Genomic DNA, 27726 nt, shown 5'->3' on the forward strand with positions numbered 1-27726 from the left:
GACCTTAAATATGAGACTTGAAACAATAACACTACTAGAAGAAAACATAGGCAGTCAGTTCTTTGATATAAACTATAGAAACATTTTTTTAAATTTGTCTCCTCAGATGTGCTCTTAAATTGGACATGATGGAGTGCCAAAAGTACAAGAGCTGAGCCACCTGAGTATGTATCCCCTCATAGCTGCTTATTGACTCTTTGACTTTATGCACATTATTTAATCTCTCTGTGCTCCCATTCTCAACAGCACAATCAGCATTTGCTGATTCAATCACTGTTTTGACACTGGGAATTGCAGTAATAAATAGCATTATAAAACCCCTGTTTTTATGTAGGCTATGTTTTAGTGATGAGGATAATAGTACCTATTTTAGCATTGTGGTGAGGATTAATTAGGTCTTTATACATAAAGCACTTTGAACAGTGCCTGACATATAGAAAGTGCATAGTGACTATTAGGTATTACTATTATTATACAAAATACTGATTTGTGTAGACTTAAAAGCTATGAGTATCTGTGGTATCCCTTTAGTCTTCAACATTGCAAGTACAATCCCTAAAGAAATGCAGGCCTCAACATATTAAAGTTTAGTAAATTCTGTTTTTTTCTTTCTAGTGAGAAGACATCTCTCTAGTCCTATGGAAGTGGTTTTCTCAGGATCCTTGGTCCCAGCCTTGATTCTCCTACATATGTCCTATGGCAGTGCCAATTTAATCTCTCTGTAATGGTTCTGGGATCCTCCCCATTTGCTCGCTTCCTGTCTGTCTTGAGTTGTCTAAGTTCTCTTGTGTGAGGGTCCCATATGCTTTCTAACCCTATCTCTAATTATCCAGGAACATTTTTCAGCTCTTTTCTCACACAGCGCTCCCTTTCATTGCTACTCATTTGACCCTGAACATTTCTGCTTTGAGTTGCAGACTTTCTTTGTTTTTTGTTTTGTTTTGTTTTATTTTCAATAAATCCTTGTCGATAGGTGAGAAGGATGGGCAGTGATGATGTCTTGTATTTCTTTGCATTTTCCCAAAGTCCTTTGCACAATAGATATTTGTGTTTTAGGTAGGTAACAGTAGTACAGTACTTAGTACTTTAGTTTAGTACTACTAAAACAGTAGTTTTAGGTAGGTAACAGTAATTACAGATGGAATGAGTCTAAACATTGCAACTTACATGTTCTGTGAAACTAGATTGTAAAACCGTAGTGGGGAATGGGGAAAGTGGGTCTTCCCTTGGCTTTTGTTGTTATGAGCAAACTATATGCAGTGGAAAAATCAACTTAGCACTTAAGGCGAGTTGCTTCTCAAGTGTTAGATAATAGTTTTCATCTTGCTGCTTAAAGTGTTGTGCATGAACCAACAGTATCAGCAACACCTGGAAACTTATTAGAAATGTGGAACCTCAAGCTTCACTGCTGTATTAAAATATGCATTTTAACAAGATTACTAGGCAATTCTTATTCAACTAAGTGTTGATAAGCATTGAATTCTAGAGCTTAACATTTAAATATTCCTGTACCTGGGCTGCTTCCTGAACAAATGAAATGAGAATCTGTAGGTGGGGTGTGGGCATCAGTAATTTTAAAACTCTTCAGATTTCGATGTTTAATGAAATTTGAGACCCGCCAATATGGGATGATTTCTGGATTGGTAAATATCTAGTAAAGGAGCAGATATGAATCTTTTTACCTTTGGGATAGCTTTCGTTTTCTTTTTTAACTATATGCCAAATGCACAGTAGGTGAGTAGACAGAACTGGTTCATAAATTCTCAGCCAGACTGCACTTCTGCCTCTGCCATGTACTGAGTCCATAGACTTAGCCCAATGCCTGCTATAGCCTGTATGGGCTGTTAGTTCTCATGGCTTGTGGACTGTCCACAGGGGCCAACACCCCTGCCAGTAAGCCCAGTCAGATATTGCCAAGGCACAAAACAAAGGATCTGTCATTGGTATAGGCTCTGGCCTGGAATTAGTTTAGAAAGGCCCCTTTCCTAATTATCTGAGGTAGAATGAGGCTTAAACTGAGCGTCTGTTTGTGCCCAGAAGTGAAAGCTGAGGGTTAGTATCAGAAGATGTATCCAAGGGACAAGTGTCTGAAGTCAAAATTCCTAAATAAATTAAGAATTCTTGAGTCAGGAGAATGCAAGACCAGTGTGGGTGTGAGGGTCAAGGCAGATGTAAAGCCATCAAGCACAGGATATTGACCATGAATCAACATGGGTTGTCTAAAGCTTGTTTTTCTTTGGCCACAGAATAAGCTGGCCAGAGTTAAAGGCATAGTACTTGTGTAAACAATTAACTGCTATTGTAGGTCTGAGACCCTTTGATCTACGTCAATTAGTATGTTATTCTTTGGTGCTAGAGGATTCTACTCCTTTATAGTAATGGTCTCCTGCAATGAATTTTCTTTCCTTATTGTAGATATGATTTATTCTGAAAATGAAAAAGCTTTGGTGATAGGAGATGAAGATGTCCATCAGGATTTCAAAAGATTCAGGTGGCTGTTGTTTGATAGAGTTAAAGATAAATTAAACCTAAGGTTAAAGAAGACTGTTTTGAGAAGGACAGTTCTCAGTTGTTTGAGAGTTGGTCATCAGTTGTTTGTTCTTGTGGCTGAGGTGGGAGTGAGGAGGAGATTCTCTCCTTTAGTAGAGAACTGGTTTTCTCTTTATGAACCTAGAACCTAGAACCTGGAAGAAACATCAAGGTATTTCTGGGTTTGTAAAGACTAAAAATCATCTTCTGGGCTCTCTTTACACCAAAAAATACCTCAAAGATAATATATAGCTCTTTCATAGGGCCATGGCATCTTAAAAGGTATAAAGAACTGGAGTGGTAGGGAATGACCACACTGTCCAGTCACTTATTGGTGATGGCATAAACATTTCTACATATTTCTCACCTCAGAGATACTCTTGGTGTTTCTAAAAGCCATAACATAGCTCAGCAGTATGGAAAGGCTGGAATAAAAATTCATTTCCTTTTCTGAGGGCAGCATAGAGAGGCATAAACACCATCTTTGCTCCCCCGCTGCATGTGCTGGTAATGTATGTTCACAATGTTCAAAAGCAAGGAGAAAAATATGAGAGAATTTAATTCCCTCATTCTTCCAGTAAAGTAGAATAATGAAGTCATTGCACAAATGGCAGTCCAAGGTTGTCACATAGAATCCAGATATATTAAGATCTTTAAAAATAATTAAACCAATTGTTTGTTTGTTTGTTCCAGGAAATGGAGTCCTAAGAGGTCCAGTGGTTTTCCCATGGCCACTGATGGCTGGAAGTAGTCCCTCATACTATAATGCTTATGGGTCATTAGGCTTGTTTCACTGAGCAGAGTTCCTTCTAATCAAGAAGGAGCTGTGCAGAACATAGCATCCTCCTCATTCGCCACAAGAAAGCTACTTTCTTCTGAGAAGGACCACTTGCTCTGTATGTTTCAGGTGATCAGTGATCTCAGGGCTCCTCCCAATCACTGTAATTCATTTCTCTTTTCATAGTTAGTTCTTGGGAGGAGAGAAAAATAAGGGAGATAAAACACATTGTCATTATTCCAGCTGTTAGTGCTCTGGTGGGAGGTTTGTGTGCAGAAAGGGTGGATGGAAAGATTGAAATGATTTTTGGTAACTACCTGTAGATTTCATTTGTTCTAAAATACTATGAACGTATCAAAAATTGAAAACTGCAGATATATTGGCACTCTTATCTTGCAAAATCTCCAATGTTTCATGACTCAAAATTCAAATGTTAAATCTTATTCAGTCATATAAATCACTCATCTTCAGTCTATGAGTTTCTCTCATGATTTATATTTCTGTTAGAAACATGAGTTTCAGACATCAAGTTTTGTATTTGTAAATGTGTGAAAGTGGATGAGTGAGCGAAAGAAGGTAAGTTCCCAGGCTTTTCTAAGCTGAGAATGTCAACCTATGTGTGAACAAATGCTTTCCTAGCCGATACTGGGTGTAAACCACTCAAAATTTTGGAGGACAGCCAACATTTCATCATCTTGGCCAATCTCTTCATACACAATGTAATGCTCTCGTGTGCTGTGCCAGAACAATGAAATGCCAAAGGCTTGTCCAAAATGCCAATGATAATACACCTATTTTCATCTAGCACAACCACTGGTAGTTCACGTAGTTACTTTCCCAACTGAAAAATGCTGGTGAACCAGCACAGTGAGGCCAAGGTAAGTACTGGCTTACAGTTACTGGCAAACAGCAAAGACAATTAAACTTCAGTATTGAGTCACTTGTCAGCTGGGCAGGCCGACTTTTAACTCCTCTAACACTGAGTTTTCAAGCTGCGTAGGATTTGCCACATTGAGCTTGGTTCGCATTAATAGAATTGTGCTGTTAAATTCTAGAAAAGCCAAATGTTTTTAATAGAGCCCCTATCCCTGGATTCTGGAGCATTTGCAGTACTTACCATTCTAGTTTCTGAACTGAAATTGGGTTGTTGATGCCAGGAGGGGAGATTATGACATGCATTAATGCATTGTGAGCAGACGAATTGCAACTCCTCTTTACTGGTTAAGAACCTATGTGAATACTAAGTCAGCCTCCCACACACATGAATCTTCCCCATCGCTTCAGTGGGAGTTTTATGTGGGAATTAAGAAGAAGGGGAAAATGTCACCCAGGGTGTGTGCCTGATCATGATTTAATATCTAAGCCAAGAAGTCCTCAGAGAGTGAAAGCTCCTGCCCACATAGCACTAAATCATAAACACAGGCAACCGTGGGCCTTGGAATAAGCTTCACAGTGCTTTGGATGGAATGAGTTATAAGCTATATTTGATAGACCTGAATAGACAGTCACAAGAGACCATCATATTAGGATCTTCAGTTGAGTACAAAGGATAGAACGGTCAGTATTTACTTTTTTTTTTTTTTTAAAGATTTTATTTATTTATTTGACAGACAGAGATCACAAGTAGACAGAGAGGCAGGCAGAGAGAGAGAGGAGGAAGCAGGCTCCCCGCTGAGCAGAGAGCCCGATGCGGGACTCGATCCCAGGACCCTGAGATCATGACCCAAGCCGAAGGCAGCGGCCTAACCCACTGAGCCACCCAGGCACCCATACTTTTGTTCTTTCTTTGTAGGAGACCATGAAAGTCCCAGTTAATGTCTGCTGAGAAATAAAGGCTAAAATAATTTAAATACCTTCATGATCTGAAACAGTGGTGCAGGAGGCAAGAGGCTTCCCTGACTAAACCAATTAATTATACTTTCTGTATGATTAAGATGCATTCATGGAAAATTAGAGTCCATATAATTTTGATTACTATTAAAAATATACAAACACCAAACAAGCACAACCATGTTTTATTAAAATAAATAATGGAGCTTATGGGATCAGTCCACAGCACTTAAATGCAGTCCCATTCTCTGTTTCCCATGGGGTAATTACATGACTCAGTCCACTGGACACCCAGCTGAACCAAAGCAGATTTGCAGGGAGTGAGGAGAGATCGGTTTGGGATTCCTCTTGCTTGGCTTTTAAGTTGCTAAATTAGTGTAGAGCTGGGTGTGATCTTCTGAAACAAGAGGGAGGGCATTTGTAAGTGAAGAGGCAGTCATCTTGTGGCTCTGGCCCTACTCATGTTTGAAAAGTAAAGAAAAGAAAGAAACATTGAGAATGAAGTTTATGCAGGTCTATCCAAGAGACCTGGGAAGGCTGTATCGAATCAACAAGGATAGAAGCCAAAGACACCTCTCTGTAAGACCTGCTGCTGTTCAACCTGATATAATCCAGTCATTGTTCTTTACTGCACATACATTCAACTGTACCCCCTGACTCCTCTCATGACAATGTAGTAGGCTTTCATCACCTCTCAGGAAAGATGTTTTTACTCTTAACTTTGACATATCTTAGCTGCTGCTCCTAGAAGCAACATTATGCAAGTAGAGCAGATTGTGTTCAAGACCTTTGTGAGGACTTAAAATTATATTGGGGTATCTGTATCCCATTTCCAAACCCAATATAAGTAACTTTTTAAGACAGGTTAAAACAAACAAACAAACAAACAAAAAAACCAACCAACCAATTAACAAACAAACAAACAAGCAAAAACCCACAACAGAACATCATGTTTCAGATAGAATTTTACCAGCATAGTGGCATCATTATTCCTCTGGAGCTAAAGCTCATGCTGATTCCATCTAGTATATTTTTGGGTTTTTTATACATGTGGACTGAAATCTGGCCTTTATATGCTGCTCTCAAAAATTGGATTCTTAACTCAGTTTAAACAAGGTAAATGGTATATATGTGTGGATGTTTTTAAATACTTTAATTTTTCAGAGAACTTCTAGATTCACAGGAAATTGAAAGAAAGGTATAGAGATTTTCCATATATATCCCTTGTCCCCACATATACATAGCCTCCCCCATTATCAACATCTTCCCCTCCCAGAGGGGTACATTTGTTACAATGGATGAACCTAATTGACACGTTCTCATCACGCAGCCTGTAGTTTATCTTAGGGTTCACTCTTGGTGTTGTACATTCTATGGTTTTGTAGAAATATATATTGACATATATCCAGCATTATGGTATTAGATAGGGTACTTTCACTGTCCTCAAATCTTGTGTACTCTGCTTAATCATCCCTCCCTTCACTCCCAACCCCTGCAGTCACTGATCTTTTTATGGTCACCATAGTTTGTCTTCTCAGAATGTCATCTAGTTGGAATCATATACTATGTAGCCCTTTCAGAGTGGCTCCTTTCACTTAGTAATATGCATTTTATTTTCCTCCTTTTCATGGCCTTATAGCTTATTTCTTTCTGGCAATGAATAATATTCCATTGTCTGAATATACCACAGTTTATTTATCCATCCACCTACAGAAGAACATCTTGGTTGCTTCCAAGTTTTGGTAAGTATAAACAAAACTGCTGTGAACATCTGTGTGCTGGTTTTTGTGTAGGCATAAGTTTTCAGTTTCTTTGGGTAAATACCAAGGAGCATGATTGCTGGATCACGTGGGAACATATGTTCCGTTTTATAAGAAACTGCCAAACTATCTTCGAAAGTGGCTGTACCATTTTTTATCCCCACCAGCAAGGAATTCCTGTTGTTCCACATCCTAACTAGCATTTAGCGATGTCAGTGTTCTGGATTGTCACAGAAAAATCCAAAGCAATGCTAAGTGGTGGAGGGAAGGAAGATTCTGAATGTTTGACCATTAATACAACTTATCCTTTTGGCCAAGAAAATTTATTTAAAGAACCATTTTAAAAAAGTTTAATGCGTAATACCTTTTCTCTGTTCCTAAATATTAATGGGAAAAATCAAATTCACCCAAAGATACTTTTTAACTTATCTCTAGGGAAATCAAGCTATTGGATTATTAGCTCTGTGTTATATCATCACTCCACTGTTTGGTGATGTGTCTGGGCATTAGAGGACTAACCGTTGCAGACTAGTGTGGGTGTTGGTTTTTTTGAAGCTAAGTTTATGTGAAAATAACTCTTAACAAGTTGCTGTATGTTGTATTGTTTGGCCCAGAGAGTTGATACAAGTCTTAAAGCTGGAGATTGTGTGATAAATAATGCAGGGTAGAAACTTGCCCCACTAATTAATTAGAATCCTGTGAACCTGAGTGAGTGAGTCAGAGATATCCAAACAGGTAGAATTGGTCTGTAAGACAGTTCTAGATGTAAGGCAACCATCATTTGGGACCTAGATGCTGCACACACAAAAAGAAAATGATTCAAAAGTTTGGAACTGATTTTTGGTTAAAGACATTGCCACTTGACACAATTATATTTACAGACGGATTCAATAATAAATACCGATTAAGTCATAAAGAATTAAACAGGAGGAATTCTAAGAGTTATTATTTGTAGCAACTTGGAAGTGTGTAAACACATTCTCAGTGTGATAATTTCTTAGACTTTATCAAATTTCTCATCGTCTCAACTTTTTCTCAAACAAGTTTGGTTGGTCTTATCAGGAAAGTTTTTCATAGTTGTTTTTCTGGCAAGTTTTCAGTAAGTTGGTACTTTCTGCTTTTTTTTTTTAATACTTTGTTTTTGTATTTATATATTTTCTGAGTCTCTAGATGAAACCATTTATAGTGTACCTTTTTCAAAAGAAAGAAAGTGAGAAATTTCTTAAACTTGAAAACGTCAATGAGAAATACTTGTCTGATTTGCAGAAATATCACCCAGATGTTATCTCATGATGGATCCTAATCATGTAAGATGTCTGCTAGTAACTCCAGGCAAGTTAACATAAAATAAAACCTGGTAATGGCATTTTTGATGTTTTTTTTTTTTTTTTTTTTTTTTTTTATAGTTGAGTGGTCTCAGATATTTTAAGACACCCAAGTCAAATATCGGTGAGATTTCTCTTATATTCTCTATCTTGTAAACTTAGGTGACAATTATATTAAGAATGTTTATGAAGGGGCACCTGGGTGACTCAGTGGGTTAAAGCCTCTGCCTTTGGCTCTGGTCATGATCCCAGGGTCCTGGAATCAAGCCCCTCATCAGGCTCTCTGCTCAGCAGGGAGCCTGCTTCCTCCTCTCTGTGCCTGCTTCTTTGCCTACTTGTGATCTCTGTCTGTCAAATAAATAAATAAAAATCTTAAAAAAAAAAAAAAGAATGTTTATGAAGACAAAAAGTGGACATATCCAGAAAGATAGTTTTAAGATCTGATTTATCTGAGATGAATACATGCTAGCACTTCCTGAGACTTAGGCTGGGGTCAAATATTTTGAAGATTTCCTGACATGAAATAAATAATCTGTTGAACAAGTTTTGAGGTCCTAATCACTCTCTGTAGAAGCCTGTTTGTTCCCCAGTGATAGGAAATGCACCATAAGAAATAAAACCACTATGGGGCGCCTGGGTGGCTCAGTGGGTTAAAGCCGCTGCCTTCGGCTCAGGTCATGATCCCAGGGTCCTGGGATGGAGCCCCACATCGGGCTCTCTGCTCAGCGGGGAGCCTGCTTCCCTTCCTTTCTCTCTGCCTGCCTCTCTGCCTACTTGTGATCTGTCTGTCAAATAAATAAATAAAATCTTTAAAAAAAAAAAAAAGAAAAAAAAAAAGAAATAAAACCACTTTGGGATCTTTACCATCACTGATGAAAACAGAAATTGCAGCAATTAAACTATGAAAAAGAAACATGCTTTCCCAAGTACTGTTAATCTAGGATAGACTTACTCAACCTCAAGCCTCTAAGCATTAATAGAGCTTTTATTTAGATATTGCAGAAGACTCTTTTTTAAGATGTCTTTATCCTCAGACTATACCCATTTGCTTGAAGAGAGGTAGCATCACCCAGTTATTAGATACAAAACACCTGAGTTCCAATTCCAGCTCCACCTGTAGCAAACTCTTTGACCTCCTCAAGGGAGAGGACAGCCTGAACCCTGCTGCTAGCAATGGACTCAGTGACCTCGGGCAAACCACTTAGTCACTAAGTCTCCATTCATCTGTCTTTAAAGTGGACTCCTCTTTGCTCTCCTCCTTATGGAGAAAATATTGGTAAACTGCTTTGGGTTCCTAACAAGAAAAGCACACTTCAAATAGAGGCACCATTATATTGTTTTGCAATCAAGGTCCATCTTTGTTTCCTTCAATTATCGCTACTGCTGTTGGGTTTACTTCAACAGTTAGGTGTGTCTGTTCTAACTGGTCAAACCAATACCTACTGATACACTTTTTCCTGTTTCTGTGAGTTACCCTATTTTTCATATTCTTCCCAAGTTGATTTCTCTGGGAATAATCTATGAATGAGCAGGTCATATTAATCCATAACAACATAGATTTCAGAAAAAGTCTTGTGCTGTAATATGTTATGATAAAATAACATCTAAGACCTCCTTGTATTTTCAAATGATTATGTACAATAAAAATAATAATTAACGTTGTAAATTTAAAGTACGCCTTTCATCTGATCATCTCAAAGTAACTTAGAAACGCTAATTACACTCCACAACACCCCTGTACCATACATATTATTATTTCCATTTTGCAAGTGAAGAAAATGGGTTCAACAAGGTTATGTGACTAGCATAGGACACAAAATGAGTCAGTGTCAGGAAGGGGATTTAGTGTTTCCAGGCCCCAATCAAAAGCTTTTCATCTAGAGCAAATTAGCATTCTATAATTTCAAAGATGGAAGGTACCAGGTAAACACAACATCTAAGAATGGAATTCCAGGGCTTATGTTTTCTGGTGCCCTTTCTCCCCACACTTATTTCTATTCTTAACTGTTGGAAGGTTTTCTGGCTTTTCAAACTCATTCATCAATTGTATGACTTTGGGCAGATCACTTAACCTCTTTGAGCTTGTTTTATCATTTCTAAGATAGAAATAGTATTTCTATATCCTGGACTTGTGCAAATAAATGGAAGTAATGGAAGAGAATCCTGAGCGTGGTATCTGGCATATGGTAGGCATTCAATAAATGATTGCCATTAGTATTACTATTTTAATGATTCCCTGTATTTATGAGGAAATGATCCTAACAAAAACTGATAATAAATATGAAGAATTGGAAAGGATAAAAAAGACAGAGTATGTCCAAGGTGTAGGCTGAATCCTCTAGTATTTGTGACTAGAGAAACAAGGTGAAAAGGGTCAAGTGTGTGACCAGATGACTCCTAGGAATGGAAGCAGGAATATGTGGCCCATTAATTACAGGAGAAATCAGGGTATGTAAATTGACACAGAATATTATCATGCCTTTTCTCTAACAAAAATTTTATTGTTACTTTGGTATATTAGAATGGAAAATTGTTCTCATTAAGTCCAGCTTTTCTTTCTTTCTTTCTTTCTTTTTTTAGATTTTTTTTTTTTATTTACTTGACAGATCACAAGTAGGCAGAGAGGCAGGCAGAGAGAGAGGGGAGGAGGAGGCAGGCTCCCTGCTGAGCAGAGAGCCCGATGCGGGACTCGATCCCAGGACCCTGAAATCATGACCTGAGCTGAAGGCAGAGGCTTCAACCACTGAGCCACCCAGGCGCCCCCCAGCTTTTCTTTTGATGTTTCTCAGGGAATTACATTTGGCTAGTGCCCCAAAACATTTAATGTTATTTTCAAAGAAGTTTTAAAAATGTCTGTGAAAATAGTAAGACCAAAGTAAAGCTGATTTAAAATAAAAGAATCATTCAAGATGGGGCTGGAAGTGAAATATAAATATCATTTTGCTTGATAATAAAAAACCCCCTACTTGATAAGAAATGCATTTGCTATTTAGGTATAAGAAGTACTTGAGAGGGAGAGGGGAAAAATGTTTTCCTTTTTTCTGACAGCAGATGTTTAGGAGACATGAAGCCATTTTCCCTTTCCCAACCTTGCAAGAAGAGCCATGCAATTAAGTCCATGAGACAGAAAATCTCATTGAAATTTATAATCTAAGACTTCAGGATAGTGCATGAAAATAAAATTTGTGATAGTTGGAAGGACCAGAGTCCTAATTTATCAATCAATGCACAGTCTGCAGCTGACATCAGAAATCTTTATTTTCAGATGATTTCCATGCTTGATTTATTAGTCTGCTCCTTCAGTGTTTACATGCTTACTGCACTTCAGGGCCTGCCTTTCGATGGGTCATTGGAGAATTCTACTTTTTCTCCCACTAACTATATAGGTTGCTTATCTCAAGCTTATCTCTTAATTGATTTTCTTCTCTCTACTTTCTTCCTCATTCAATCTATTCCCCATACTTGCTGCCAAAAATAATTAAAGATGAAACCCCCCACATATAACTATGTTACCACTCAGATTAAAATCCTTCAGTATCTCCCTCTATCTGCAAAAGAGAAAAAAGAAGTATGGATTTAGTAGCATGACACTTATGTCCCTTCAAAATAAAGACATAATCTAATTTTCAAATTTCAGTGGATTAGCCCTTCACCTAAAAACACTTTGTACTTCCTGCCATTCAAACATGAGTACTGTTTTGGCAGAATCAAACCAGTGTGAGTGGTGACGAAAGAGAAAAATCTATGTGGCTTACCAGTTTCTAGATCCTAATAAGAAGAGAGAGAGACTAAGGACAAAACCCAAAGCTCCTGTGGGTTGGTGAAGAGACCAGACAAAAGGATGAGGACGAGTATGTGGTAGATGAAGAGTTTGCACAGATTGATTTTTGTCACTAGTGTAATTGCTACTATGGTTCTGGTTGATTTTTATTCTACTAGGTGGTCTCAGTAAGATACGAGCCTGAAAGCAACTTCATGCTTTCTCAGCCTCCTCATTCTCATTGTACATAATGTTAAAACCACCATTCCCCAAGACTGGATGGAAGAGCTTTCCAAGACATGCTTAATTTAAAAATTCCAGTTACTTCCAATAATTAAAAAGTTCAGGGAAAAAGCAGGCCTTGTCCATGAAGGCATCAGAAAGAGTGATTGGATAGTGGGTAGAGTTAAGGGAGGTTACTACAGTTGCCATCTGCATTTCTGCCCTCTGGACTATGGACTGATTACTGTTGGCTCTTTCCCTTGGGGGATATTTTTGTGGGATCCTCAGAGTTTCTCGGCTGAAGATCTCAGACTACAGTACATTTTATGAGTAGTAATCTCACCTGCAGGCCACTTAAAACTGTCTACTTCATCCCATGGGCTTCTCAAGGGCCACTTCACTGTAGGGGACACAGCGTATCCCCATCTGTTCCTCCTGTGAGGAGTCTGTTTTGTTTTGGGTCAGAGAGGCTTTTTATTCCTCACAGAATTGACCTCTAGAAACAGGGAAGTAAAAGCCCCTCGGTCATGTCATGGGTAGAGAAACATCTCCCCTCCCACACAGCTCTCTTTTTCTTCATTCTGAAAGAACAAAGTCTTTCTTTCTCCTTTTTCACTATCCGATCTTTCACCTTTCAATTTTTTCAACATCCATTAAACACTAGTTTCTATGTCCCCCAGATTCCTGGAGACACATGTTAAGCTTTTCCGTTAGTCTTTTTCACCCCGTTATTCTAGGTTTGAAGTGAGTCTGTGGCTCTGTTTACTCCCTTCATCCAGGGAGAAGAAAATTGTAAAATACTGAACAATTTTTTTCCAAAGAAATTTCCCTTTTGATTTTTTTCAACCTCAACCTTTTACGTGGTTGGAGAGGGCAATCACCTAGTTCCGGCAGCACTGGCTTGGGGTCTGTCCTCTTCTAATCTTGTTGAGATGATTTAGCACTGTACGTTAGACTTCGTGGATATGTGGTACCCACAATCGTGTTCTTGACCTTTGCATCTCCACTGAAATTCCAGAGCAGCAGAACTGTTATATTCAGTATCCTGTGGCACTCTGCTGGCTGTTTTAACACGTCTTTTGAAGGCCCTGACTCAGCTCCCTCCAAAAGGCCTAGACCTCCACCCATGACACATGCTAAACACTTGAAGGCCTTTGTCAGTTGTTGAGATGGTTCTTTCTGTCTGGGAGATCCTTCCCCATCTTGAAAAAGCTCTCCATTCTCAAGGACTCTCTTCAAATATTATCTCTCTTGTCCAGCCTTTCTGAGCTCCCTTGGTCAGAATCTATACTAATCCCAGCTATATTTATCTCATATTTGGATTCACTTAATGAAGTTCTGAGCTTCAGAATAATACAGACCTGGATTTAAATTTGAACTCAGCATTTGACTAGCTCTGTGTGACTTCAGATAAGTCCTTCATCTCTCCGAGTCTTATCATCTGTATAAATGAAAGAAAAATAACCTCTTAAGTTACTTGCGGTTATATGAATATTAAAAGAAATGATTTATATAAGGCTCAGAGTACATTATCTTAATATGGTTACTACTCAGTATGATAGGGAAGTATTTAACGTGATTGTTAGATGTTAAAACTATGAAGAATACTGTTACTGTGACTAATAGTACTTGTATTTCTACTGCTATCACCGCAGAGTAAAATAATGCAAACACAGCAAAGAGGAAGTATATTGTTACTTGCCTGGCTTGACTTTTATTGACTGCCCCGGCCAGCCACTAGACCAGATTCTTGATATCTGCTACCCAATTTAATTGTCTCAGCTTCCCTGTGAGAGGAGTGCAGTTAGCAGACAGACAAGGACACTGAGGCTCCAAGAAATGAGGTAACTGGCCCAGGTTCCCCAGGGGCCGAGCCAGAAAGGAAGATCTAGGTCTGCCTCCCATTGACGCTTGTGTGGCTCGTGACCTCACTGCACAGCAGAATCTGCAGACTCTTAATGTGTGTTTGCTAAATGTCCAGATTTTCCTAAACAGCATCACCTACTCAATTCTTTCTGCGCCTCTTAATCCCAGGTCAAGTCTAACACCAGTGTGATTGCAACTCTGAGAAATTCCTGCTATATATAATGCCATTCAGAATTCCCAGGAGTGTCCTCTAAGTGCACATGAGAATCTTCCTTTGTGAGCTTTTCTGATTTTAGACTGAATTCTCTGCAAGAGCATTTCTCTTCTCCTTTCTCCCCAGAAGTCTTTACAGGTTCCCTGTCAAATTGATTCTTCCTTACTGTACCTGGAACTTTAAATGAACAGCTTGAGCCCAGCCAGGCTATTGCTGTTAAATTGTGTCATGCTTACTTAGTATGGATGGCACATCCTCCCAGGAAACCTAAAGTGCAAAATGTTATGAATTTCCCCTCCGTGTTCCAGTTTTGTCACTGGCATAGCTGTTCTTTCTTTCCAACTGTGAAAGGTACTACATTTCAAGTGCAAAGGCTGAGTGAAAATGTGTCAAGTGCATGGCACCAAATGTTCTCTTTGCCCCATTCTTGGAGAAGCGCTTTCTTGCTGCCTCTTTACCCTCTGCAGATGCCCCAAACCCACAGGAGCTCGATGTGATGTGGCAGATGGGGTGCCCTGCTCTTCACCAGAGCCCCCCTGTTTCTCCACAGATGTGTGCCTTCATTTTCTCGCCATTCTTCTCCTTCCTGCCAGCTTGAAGTGGCCCTCCAATCCCTGAAGATTATAGTTCAGTTTAATTTCAGGTAGATCAAAAAATGGGGCAAGAACTTTTCCCCTTTCCATAATGTGCATCCGTTTAGGGACTCAGGGAAATGACAAATAGTTCAGCTGAATTCTCATAAAAGTTGAAGAATTTGGGGCAGGTTTTCACATAAATGCAGGGGCTATAATTCTGAGATGTACCAACTAAGAGCTTATATTTTCTGCAAATAATTTTTGTATGTAGTACTTTCGTTGATAAGGATGCCTTTAATATTTTGTTTTTCTCTTCAGTTTGGAGTAGGGGTAGATGTGGGGAGTAATTAAGAACCCTAAGGAGAAACAACATAGAAATATCTATTGATTGAAGGGAAGGTAGACTGGTATTAAAATATTTGGAGATGGAGTTATATATTTATAATGTACATATAATTGGTATTATATATCATATATACCAATGTTTATATATAATATATAATACTAATTCCAGTTTTATGTACATATATATGTTGGATCATATATATGGGAGACTCCGTTCCATTTGCCTGTGATGTTTCCTATTCATCCTTTAAGAAACACTGGTGGAAGCAGTCCTCCTCACTTCCCTGCACTTTCCACAGAGGGCTGCTTCAGCTCATTACTCAGTAAACACCTGTTTATTGTTCTGTGGACTCCCCAGAACTGTGTCTCCTTAAGGGCAGACACTGTGTTCTATACTTGGTTTCCCAATCTATGGTAGACGCTCAATAACTATTACCATATTAACACGTACCTTCATGAGGTAGTTTGAACGTCAACAGTGATATCATTAGCAACACTAAGCTGCCATTATTTATTAGTATTGTCATATAGTTTAGCGTATCTTAGTTCAAAAAAAATGTTTGTTAAAATTTTATTCTTTTTTGAAGCCATAAAGGCCAAAATGTGTTTGGCCAATCCATCATTTTATTACTGATCTTGAACAGTAGATAAAAATCATAAATCTGTGAAATATCTTTGGCTATTTGTTATCTCCCTTTTTTATCCTATAAGTTTGGAATAGTAAAACTAATCATATACTTATTCCTCAAAATCAAGGTGTCAAGAATTTTATGAAATTCTTTGAGTTCTTGATGTGACATTGAACTCCTTCCCATCCCATCCTATCCCATCCCATCCCAAACATGGAGCTAGAGGATCTGAGCATGTGGGGTCCTCACATGCCACGACAGGGGCATTGACTGTTAGGAAGGCAGAGGCTAGATCGCTTTGTTCAAGGGCAGTGAGCAATAGCTTACTTTAGAGAAATAGTCCATGCACGACTTCCTTTAAATATAGTTCCAAATTTTACAAACTTTTTTCTTAGGATCAGAATCTGTGAACCTAGGGGTGCCTGGGTGGTTCAGTGGGTTAAGCCTCTGCCTTCAGCTCAGGTCATGGTCTCGGTGTCTTGGGATCGGATCCCGCATCGGGCTCCCTGCTCAGCAGGGAGCCTGCTTCTCTCTCTCTCTGCCTGCCTCTCTGCCTACTTGCAATCTCTGTCTCTCTGTCAAATAAATAAAATCTTTAAAAGAAAAAAAAGAATCTGTGAGCCTATATCATTCTGTCTTCCCTTCAGTTAATTTGGTCATTAGTGCTATTTTCAAACCCCAGTCTATGCTTTCTCTGCCACATATACATACATGTACAAATGCATACACATAAACACACACATATACACTCAAATACACATACATCCATGTGTATATACATATATATGTGCACAAGCACACGTACCCACATGCAAATACACACCTAATTACTCTATTACACAACACATGCAAGTGTGCAAGCAAACACAGATATGATTACACACATATATGAACACATAAACACACACACACACTTAGGTAAGCACATGCACATATGTACATATGTATACCTACTTACACAAATCACCTTAGGTGCTTCACCTCATTACTTAAATCTTCTCCCATTCTTCTCCTAACATCCCGAAGAACTTCCAGGATAAGGGGAAGGAAACAGGATTATGGTATTGATTCTCTCCTTTTGGAGTTTAAAGAATGTTTGCTGACATTTCCACTCTCATTTGGGATGAGTTACCCACAGTCTAGCGGCTAGACAGGCTAGTGGCTATCAGGAAAGGCCTTCCTCCCTAGCACTGTGTGGTCAGGACTCATGTTTCTCCTGGTGGCTTTGCTAGGTGAGCGTTAAGATGGGCTGAGACCTGAGCTCATTCATTCAGAGTGAAGCTGCTGGGGCCAGGTCCCTGATGGCCTCTCCACATGCTACAAACCTGAAGCCCAAACCCGTCACTAAATATGTGGACCGTCCTATGTCACTGGCCTCCTTGTCCAAATAGGTGGAATGGATGGGACTACAGTTTTAGTGACATACATATCACTTAATCTAAATACCACATTTCTTCATGACAGGCTGTTAACTGTTGGAATTGTTTTCTGAGAGAAATTGTTGGATCTGTATAAAAGTATGTGAAAGTAGGGCATATTTCTCTTTCTCTGGAAGAGTGTTTAAGTGGATGAATGACTAAGATAGCCATTTAGTGTTCTTCTAAGAACTAACATTGTCTGCAGCTTCCTGGGAAATGCCTCTTCAGCAGTTTGTAAACTCTTCTATGACTTCAAGCACTAAATCTATGGAAATAAAAACCTAGATTTCAGGCACTTTTCATCGCATGCTCTTTGGGCATTTTGATCATTTTGCCTCAGTGGCAGAAGTGCTGAACCACTTGTGGACCGCAGTTATTTTAAGAGGGAAGTGTAAAATGAGTTTACAAATGGGAGCGAGCTAAAACTTAAATTCTAATGATAGTTGTAGTATTGATTTCTTTGGCAAGTTTTTTATTCTCTGTTTTTTTTTTTTTTTCCTCAACAGGAAAACCTAAGGCATCCTTTGAAAATTTCATTAAGTCCTATTTATATAGAGCCTCTAAGATTGTTCCACTTTGTGAGAATGAAGTTACAGATTGCCTTTGAAGCTTCTGGTTGTACTTCTACCACTGAAAATGATTCACTACTGCTTAGTACTGTGGTCATTTACTATTATCTTAAAAATATACTTATGACTTGGGAATTGCCAAGAATTTCTAGGAATTTGAATTTATCATTGCCAAATCTTAAAGGCTACTATGTGTCATGAATTTGGAGACAGCAGATCTTGTATGGTGTTCCCTCTATCTGAAATACTCTTCCCCACTGCCCTTGCTGACTTTTATCCATCCTCTTGGCCTTAGTATTAATGTAATTTCTTCTGGGGGAGACTTACCGGATGCTGAGAATATATTAGTCCCCTCCATGTTCTTTTAAAATGTGTATCTTAGGGGCTTCTGGATGGCTCAGTTAGTTAAGGGTCCAACGCTTGGTCTCAGCTCTGGTCTTGATCTCAGGGTCCTGAGTTCAATCAAGCCCCATGCTGGCCTGCACACTGGGCATGACGTTTACTTAAAAAAAAAAAAAAAGTGTGTATCTGAACTCACTTCATCCTTTGGGTAATTGTTGATGGTAGTCTGGTTGCCTTCCTTTATACCCAGCCTCTGTGCCATGAGCTCTCTGTGGGAGAAACTGGGGTCAGCTGGGAGTCCTGATTGTCATATCCCCTGTGTCTTGCAAAGTGTCTGACCTCTACCAGCTCTTAAGTGATGAATGAATGAATGAATGAATAAAAGAATGAATTTATTGAACATTTACTGAGTGTCAGGCAGCAAGTAAGGTACTGATTGGGCGGAGCAGGGATGGGGGAAGGAAAAGTGAGATTTGAAGGGCTTAAGTTCTAGTGTCAGAGACACATGAAGGAACTGATAATTAAGATTGTCAATTGCTACAGTGCAGCTGGTACAAAAGGCTGAGGGAGTATAGGCTTGAGCATATTTGTGGACATTAGGACATATTTCAGGAAGCTCAGTGAATAATGTTTGATTATTTAAGTTTGGAAGGTTTTGTAGTGTCTAAATGAGCTTAGGTATTTCAAAAATGTATGCATTAAGCAAATACGTATCAAGTAATTCATAGGAGATGGTTCCTAGGTGCTAGGACATACACTTTCATGTCTATTCCCATTTATTTTATTCTTTTAAAAAAATAATTAATTCTTCTTTAAAGTAGGCTCCATGACCAGCATGAAGTCCAACACGGGGCTTGAACTCACAACCCTGAGATCAAGACCTGAACTGAGCTCAAGAGTTGGATGCTTAACTGCCTGAGCCACCCAGGCACCCCAGTTCATTGTCAATTAAAGAATGATTTTAAATATGAAAAACACATGTTTGTTTTTCTTCTAACATGAGTGTCTAAGCTAGGCCTACATATGAATTAACAGGTAGGGTAAAACATAAATAATTGTATTTCTCTAAACCACAGCAAACTTCCCCTGAAAAACTGTGGTTTCCTTTCAAATAAATCAAAGTTGCTATAAAGAAATCCACCGATAGGAAAATGGCTGATAATTAATATCAACCTTCTGTCACTCTGGGTTCCTATTATCCACCAGAAGCCCTCACAAGAGGCAAGCCGGTAATAAAGACGGCTAAGTGTATGCTTTCAAAGGTACGTGTAGCATTATGGTTTTGAGACTTGTCTGGAAGAAGAGCCATTCCTGAAAGCATGAATGCACTCAGAGTTCTCTCATCCTTGGCAGGCAGTCTGCGCTGTGACCTTTCTCCATCCCTGCCAGGAGGGGCAGCCCCAGGACTGCAGCAACTGTACTAGACCTCTTTCATCCTCTGACAGGGACCTGAGAGGTCGCATCCCTGTGCCACTCCTCCTACCCTGGGGCTTGTGGTGGCCGTTCGCAGGAAGCTGGTGTGGACTAGAAAGAAGCAGTGGGACTCTCTCTGGGCACATGCAGAGTCTGTGAAAATGAATTCAAACAGACAGAATGAGTGAGATCTCCGAGAAAGCCTGAATCTGCACTGAAAGAGCAAATTGCACAAAGGGAGTTTCTGCAAAGAAAACACTTCTCAGCTCCCTCTCGTTCATTACTGGAACTGTCATCTTGTCCTGAAACCTCCAACCTCAGAACCTGAGAAGATGGTTCCCTGCCTCCTGCAACCTCCAGGAGCACAGAGATGTAATTCAGCCTCTGCACGTGTTTCTCTGGACGTTGAGAAGGAGACATGTCTCCTTGTTCCTCTGTGCTCCAACCACCCACTCAGGCAGGATGTTTGAGTGCCTCTTTTGTGCTCAGCACTATTTGAGGCACACATCTAATGAAATCAATAGAAATGCCAGCCTTGATAGAGCTTACATTCCAGGAAAGGAGACAGTTATCAAGATAAATAAACCACCTTCTCACGTTACTTAGTGAGGAGCACTATAGCAGGTTAAGAGATGATGAAGGGTTGGGGTTGGGGGGAGCGAGGCAGGGTGGATATGTGTCGTTTTAGAGTTGCCAAGGAAGAGACCTATAGGAATGAAGGGTTAGCCAAGTGGGCATATAGATAAAGACATGTGATCTGTGGATAGAGTTGTAAGACTTGTGAGGAGATGGGCTGGTGCCTAGAGCGGACTGAGCGTGGAGAAGAGTGGAAGATGATGAGGCAGAGGGGCTACAGGGGGTGGGAGGTGGTACTGGTGGTCACTCCTGTGGGGCCAGGCAAAGTCTGTTGTTCTGGGAGCCATAAAGCTTTTGCAAGGCTCTGAGCACAAGAGTTCTGACCTGGAGTTACCTATGGTAGTGTCTTTCCTAGAAGGACAGGTCAGCCTTCAAAGAGCAATGGCATATACATTTGTAATTATGTTCATATTTTAACAGGTCTTTATTCACTTTGAAATTAGAATTGCTGATTCCCGAGATTCAGTGAAAGCTTCAACCAGGGGGTCTCCCAAATAATGACGCAGATTCCCACAGCTTCCCGGGATGCAGCCAGGGTAAGTCTGGTTTTGAAGTAAGAATCTAGCACAGCTGCCTTCTCTTGAACATTCTACTCCATGTTTCCTGTTGTTTGGAACTAGGCCTCCTGTTCCTTCCTTATTCCATATCTTGACCCCAAACTATTCTTCCGCTTCAAGAATACATTTTGTCAGATGGGAACTACCTCCTCCTTCCCCCTTAAAAAAGCCTGATGGTTTTGTTTGCTATTTGGGTCACACGGATTAGAGTAAGACTGCCCTTGCTTCTTAAAATCCCTTTGCCTTTTCTCTTCTTTAAAATAGGGGATGGGATGCCTGGGTGGCTCAGTTGGTTAAACGTCTGCCTTAGGCTAAGGTCATGATCCCAGGGTCCTGGGATCGACTCCCGCATCAGGCTCCCTGCTCAGCAGGGAATCTGCTTCTTCCTCTGCCTGCTGCTCTCCCTACTTGTGCTCACACTCTTGCTCTCTCTCTCTCTCTGACAGATAAATAAATAAAAATCTTTTTTTAAAAAAATAACTTACTAGCATTTAAAAACAAACAAACAAACAAATGAATAAATAAAACTGGGGGAAATATTTCCCTCCATGGGCTGATGGGAGTAATGGTTGAGATTTCCCCATTAAAAGAGTGAGGAATTTCCTAGAACTTTTTTTTTCAGTTTATTTCTCTTTCCATTAGATATTCCTACTATTTGTTTCTAGCCCTATGGTCCCTGAATATAAAAATGTCAATCTAATATAAAGAGTTTGATCACATTTTGGGGGGCCTATCTATTAAAATGTTTGGCATCCTTTCTGGTAATCATTGTGTTACAGTCATGTATTAACTATGAATGCAGTTCACAAATATTTGATGAGCACTGTAGCGTACCAGGCATCCCAGATGTGGGGGTACACACCAAGTGGATATGTGTTCCAGTAGGGATCCTAGATGTTTAACAAGCAATAGCAAGACTTGTTAGTAGCACAAGTAAAGAACTACACAGTATCGTGGATAAGACTCCAGGGGAGGTTTAAAAGAATCTGAACATTCTAATGCCTGTAACAACACTTAGAGGTATTTGTTGTGGTTGCTACAAAAATCCCCCCCACTTTCACTAAAGTTTTCCTTTACCTATTTTAGGGGATTGTTTCATTTCCTAATTTAGGCTTTAAAATATGCTATCTTTTTATTCATTATTATGGTATACTTCAATCGTGCAAATGGAGGTGACAAAAACCAGTCTCCACACTTTCCGAAGCCCAGACATATTGTAGTCCAAGAATAGGTTTTGGATTTGGTGAGAGCAATCAAAACTGACAAGATCAAACCACCTGGTTTCCCAATTACCCACGCTTTCTTCACCATGGCTTTTTTTATCAGCTCCCTGTGGGGCAAAAGTTTCTAACTTGCTTCTTTTCTTTTTTTTTTCTTTTCTTTTCTTTTCTTTTCTTTCCTTTCCTTTCCTTTCCTTTTCTTTTCTTTCACTGAAGTAAACCACCTTCTATCCCCAAAGATGGAAAACAGCAAGGCTCTTAAATTATTCATTAGAATAGGATTTCTTTCCAGACAGCCAAGGGTAGGTTTAAAAAGTATCACTGACTATGTGTTAGGAGCACCATTCTCACTGAAATGGAACTTGGCTATTCAAACAGTTGATGTCTAATAACTTTTTTTTTTCTATTCATGATTGTCTTTTCTCTGTTAAAAGAATCATGTGGCTCTCCCCTACCTGAAAATAGAAAAGAAGAAAATGATGTTAAAATGTTGTGCTTCCTGATAAGGAGAATCTGCAACACTTGGACATCTTACGTGTAGGGGAACTTCCTATCCTTATGTTGCTGTTGCGGAGCTAGGATATTTAGAAATCTCTTGCTCTCCACAAATTTGTGACAATTTACATAGTCTCACACTGCTCCCAATTTATAGCAGAATAGGTCTCACCTTCATAATATACTCACACAGCTCTTGGAATTATAACCTTTGTAACTAGAAACATGATTTCCAAGCAGATAAGAAAGAGAAAGGAGCAAGGATTGGCTTCATCTTTTGTTCTTTTTTTCAAAGTCTGATCCGAATCATCTGTCCAAAATCCCAAGAACCTTTGAAGGTAGGGACATGGGGCCATTGGAATGCTAGTCAACCCACATATTTATGTATGTGGAAAGTGGCTTCTGCTAGCAGTTCTTGTTGGCCATGGCCTATAACTATCAGGGCCCTCCCTGCCTGCCATACCATACATACCTGAGAAAGCTGTGATTGCCCTCGATTTCCACTAGAGACCTCTAGCTGCTCACAGGAGGGCTGGGGAGCAGCCTGTCTCACCAATGGGCGTTCCTCCACAAGTGTTAGAGGTTAAGAGTTTGCCAAGGGCCCCTGGGGAGAAGATGAAGTTCACCATCAAGGAAAAATACTTCTATATTATCTCTTTCTTTCTCTCATTTCTTTTCTTCTTAAACACATTGACATTCATTTAGGCAGGCATGTTGTGAAAAATTGAAGAGGAAAGAATGTATTTTAAAGAAATGCCATAGGAATGACAAAACAGAGATTTTTCTAGATAGAAAGGCGCCTTCTCCAAGGAGTTGTCCACACTGACACTTGGAAGCCAGGCTCAGTTCTTGGCCTAGGAGAGTGTCCCCTGTCAGGTACAAGGAAGGATGTGTGCTGCTTACAGGCGGTAAGACACAGGGCATTATTATGAAGCCGAACAAAATGCCCTTCATATTCCACCATGCCCCAGTGTTTTCCTTCAATGCCTAGGTAGCCTTCTCTTAGGTCCTTGCCAGCTTGAACGTAGAGCCTGTAGCCGTGACCCCATGCAACAGTCATGGATGGGACGCAGCTGTAAGGTGAGACTGGTAGATGAGGTTTCACTCTTTTCTCAAAAAGGCAAAACACATTGATCTCCACTTGTCTTTGAATGGTCTTTAATAGAAACCGGCCAGAAGGGGGTACAATCTCCACTCATTTAACCTGTGCCCCTGTGAAAAATTGCTATAGCTTGGATTTCAGAAACTGAGTGTGACTAATTTTCCCCTCCACCGTGGTTTTCACTATACAGCAGCATGAGAAAGAGAATCGAAATAGGATGAGGTCACTGAGTCTAGAAAGGCTCGCATGAGCTGATCCAAACTTCTCTGAAGACTCTCGAACATCTAGTTTTCTCTGAGATAGCTGTGAATTCTTTGTGTATGCTTTTAGGAAAAATCCTGCCTTTCCTTTACGTAGACAGTTATCTGTTTACTCATTTCTTCATTCACTTATCAGATGCCCACAATGTGCCAGTCCCTGTGATTTGCAAGGAAAACGTAAATGGAGGTGCACAAGGACTTGAGTGGGAGTTTCTAATATCAGACCCATGGTGGATCCCTAAGATTGACTTTTTAAAGATGTGTGTAATCCTCTTCGGGTGTGTGTGTGTGTGTGTGCGCGTTTGTGCACACACACGTGTGCGTGCATGCACAAGAGCAAATTTCAAGATTTCAAACAATCCTTAAAGGAGTTGATGTAAAAAAAAAAAAACTGAAAAAGAAAAAAGAAAAGCAAAAGAAATTAACCATTGCAGAGGCTGACAGTTACGTAAGCAGGTAATTCAAAGACTGCATTAGAATTGCCGTATAATAGAGCTCTGCACAGTATCATGAGCTCACGGGTGGAGTGATCACAACTGTCCATGACACAGAGGTCAGGGAAGGCTACAGAAAGGAGCCAGCATTTGTGTTACAAGTGAAGGTTGACTAGGAATTCACCAGGTGGCTCAAAGGGAGGGTAGCTGGAAGTCCATATGCCCGGCAGGGCAACTCACCCCCACAGTCTGAGGCCATCCTACAAGTTGGAGCATGATTGGTATTTTCTTCACTGCAGCTTGACAAATGGAACTTGGTTTGTCATAAGTCAACTATTATAGTCAGAGGAGTTCCGTAGGCATGCCCTGGCTGACCACAAATGGCGGAGACCACATGAATACATGGTATTCTGACCAGATGCAGAATGAATGCTCCAAGTTTGGTGGGGAAGGATCAAAAGGATTCCAAATGCTTGGTGCTGGGCCAGGATTGCAGGAGTGCCCAACCTCAGCACCAGGTTGTTGCTCTGAAGCTCTGACCTGCACTAGCATGTGGCCGGAGCCCTTCATGGGGTGAGGAAAGCTGGTCCCGATGATGCTGTGATTGACCAGCCTCTTACTCAGTGCCTTCCCATTAGTGTCAGCTTCCTCTTCTCTGCATAACAGTTAGCACCTACTGAGAACATCTAAGTTCCCGCTGTTGCGCTAGGGGAGTCACCTGCCTCCTTTCATTTAAGTACCCCAATACCGTACCAGGTAAGTTTTATCCTCTTCATTTTCCTAATACGGACATTATAGTCAGAAAACTTGAGTAACTCCATTGAGGTTAGGTAACTCAAAAAGTGGTGACATCAGCCTGGGACCCATAGTCTCTGTGACTCCACAGCCTGTAAGCATTTTAGTTCATCTTATTCGTTCTGGATAAGTCTCTGTCTTGATAGTTCAACTGTGTTTGAAATGTCATCATCCTAAGGCTATTGACTTATCAGTGAAACAACAGCTGCAAGTGCAATTTGACGCTTAGCTCTGCAGAGCCAGAGTAACGTACTAGGCTTATACTGCTTGTGTGGGAAGTTAGAAAGCTGAGTTTCTCTGCACGTGGGCCAGGTTTTGACGGTCAAGACAGAGTTTGATATGAAGCTTACACGATATATTTGGGGCTCAGATTAATCTGTTTTCCTTTTTTTTTTCTTTCAAAGATTTTATTTATTTGACAGAGAGAGATCACAAGCAGGCAGAGAGGCAGGCAGAGAGAGAGAGAGAGAGAGGAGGAAGCAGGTTCCCCACCTAGCAGAGAGCCCAATGCGGGACTCGATCCCAGGACCCTGAGATCATGACCTGAGCTGAAGGCAGAGGCTTAACCCACTGAGCCACCCAGGCGCCCCTAATCTGTCTTCCTTTTGATCTGGATATTTTCACTGAGATCTGACTATACCTTTAAATGTAAGTAAGTTTGAAATAGGGAGAAATATGTCTTTTCAAAATATCTCAAGTTGCAAAAACAAGCCTGGATTTGAATTTGAGGATTATTACTATATGAGGATCAACCTATTAGGTATTCCATTTGACCATTAGCACAATGAATTAGAAACCCCAGGTCTTTTTTAAGGGAAGGAGGTTGATTGGTCTAATTGATTAAATGTTTTTGAACTTGCCTTGCAAAGGGTTGAACACAATACTTAATATTTTTTCTTTGTTTATTTTAAAGTAGCTTGTTCGATATATTTTAGCTATCCCTAAAGCAAATGTCATCTGAAAAATGAGCAACCAACAAATGTAATCCTTTGATAACATCTTTGGCAACTTGAGTCATTTCAAATGAAAAGGGCAGTTCCAAATAAATACCCACCAAAACTCTTTAAACTGTGGGAATTTTACAAGTACTAAAAAAAAATAATTCTGGGGATGGTGTTTCTTCCATATTAAAAATTGAACTCTAGTCCTATTAAAAGAGACTTGTCTCTGCTATATTTCCTAACCAGTACATTTAAACCTGAACAGTTCGTATACCCACTATAGCATGGCACAGATACCAGTTATAGAATCCATTATGATGTGTGGATGTTGTGAAGTAGTCGCAATGAATAGGCCTGTTGCAAAGTAAGACTGATAGTCATTTAATTAAGTAATTAACTTTGTAATGGCAGACTCCAAAATCCTAGGTAATATTGGCAGATGCTATGCTTTTTTTTTTTTTTTAGATTTTATTTATTTATGATTGAGATAGTGAGAGAGGCAATACAAGCACGGGGGAGCTAGAGAGGGAGAAGCAGGCTCCCTGCTGAGCAGAAAGCCTGACTCAGGACTCCATCCCAAGAAGCTGGAATCATGACCTGAGACGAAGGCAGAGGCCTAACTGACTGAGCTGCCCAGGCGCTCTGCTATGCTTTTTTTAAGACAAGGCAGTTGACAAGGTATTTTTTCCTTTTTGAGATTTACAAGTCTTTCAACCTCTCAGAAGCACAGCAAGTAGGTGGATAGAACTCTGCCACCCCAACTATTTAGTTAAAAATTGAAAAACCAGTCAATTACGCAGTTGAAGAGCCAGACGTTTGGCATTCTGTCCTCAAGTTGCCTGAATTTTGAAATTTTCATTATAAATGAGAAAGAGTGGTGTCACAGGTGATAGGTATGATGGAGAAAGAGAGATCAAAGTAAAGGGAATCAGGTGTAGGGATAGTTGTGATTTTACATAGGAATGTCGGCCTAGGTCCCTTGAGGAAGCTGCACTTGGATGGGTGGAGGAAAGGAGGTGAGGAGAGTTAGCCCTACAGATGCTTAGAGGAAAAACAGTGCAGGCAGCTGGAATGCTCGCAGAGGTCCCAAAGATAGGAGCATATCTGCTGTGATGTGAGGAGAGCAGTAAGACTAAACTCCGCGGGGTAGGATTTCAGACTGTCTTTAAAAATCAGAAAAGAAATCATCAAAAAACCTGCTCATCAGCTCTTCCTTACTAGTTCTTCAAACAAAGGCTTAGCTTAATAAAAAAAGTGTGGTGGTTAATTGTATGTGTCAACTTGACTGGGCCATGGGATGCCCATACCTGATAAAACGTTTTTTAGTGTGTGTGAGGGTGTTTCTGGGAGAGAAGAGCATTTAAATCGATGGACTCAGTCAGCAGATCACCCTCACCGATGTGGGTGGGGGTTGTCCAGTCTGTTGAGGGCTTGAACGGAAAAAGAAAAAAAAAAAAAAAGGCAGAGGAAGGTTGGACTGGATTCATACTTTCTCTCTGCCTGGCTGACCTGAGCGATCTCCCCTTGACCTGTGCACTCCTGGTTCTCAGATTCAGGCTGGAATCTACACCAGCCACTCTCAGGCTCACTGGCTTTGGAGCAACACCACTGGCTTTCCTGGGTCTCCGCTTTGCAGACTACAGACTGTGGGACTTCTCAGCCTCCGTAATCACAAGAGCCAGTAGTTTATGATATATATATATATTCTTTT

At 40.1% G+C, this 27726-nt stretch overlaps 1 long non-coding RNA gene across 1 annotated transcript; it reads left to right on the forward strand.

Moving 5' to 3' along the window:
• Positions 1-106: 106 nt before the first annotated feature.
• Positions 107-25337, forward strand: LOC125101075 (uncharacterized). Its single transcript, XR_007127756.1, has 4 exons — positions 107-164; positions 19516-19947; positions 20632-20747; positions 24579-25337. It is a non-coding gene; the product is annotated as an uncharacterized LOC125101075 (long non-coding RNA).
• Positions 25338-27726: the final 2389 nt, after the last annotated feature.

Source organism: Lutra lutra, chromosome 5 (genome assembly GCF_902655055.1).
Source record: "Lutra lutra chromosome 5, mLutLut1.2, whole genome shotgun sequence".
Lineage (NCBI taxonomy): Eukaryota > Metazoa > Chordata > Mammalia > Carnivora > Mustelidae > Lutra > Lutra lutra.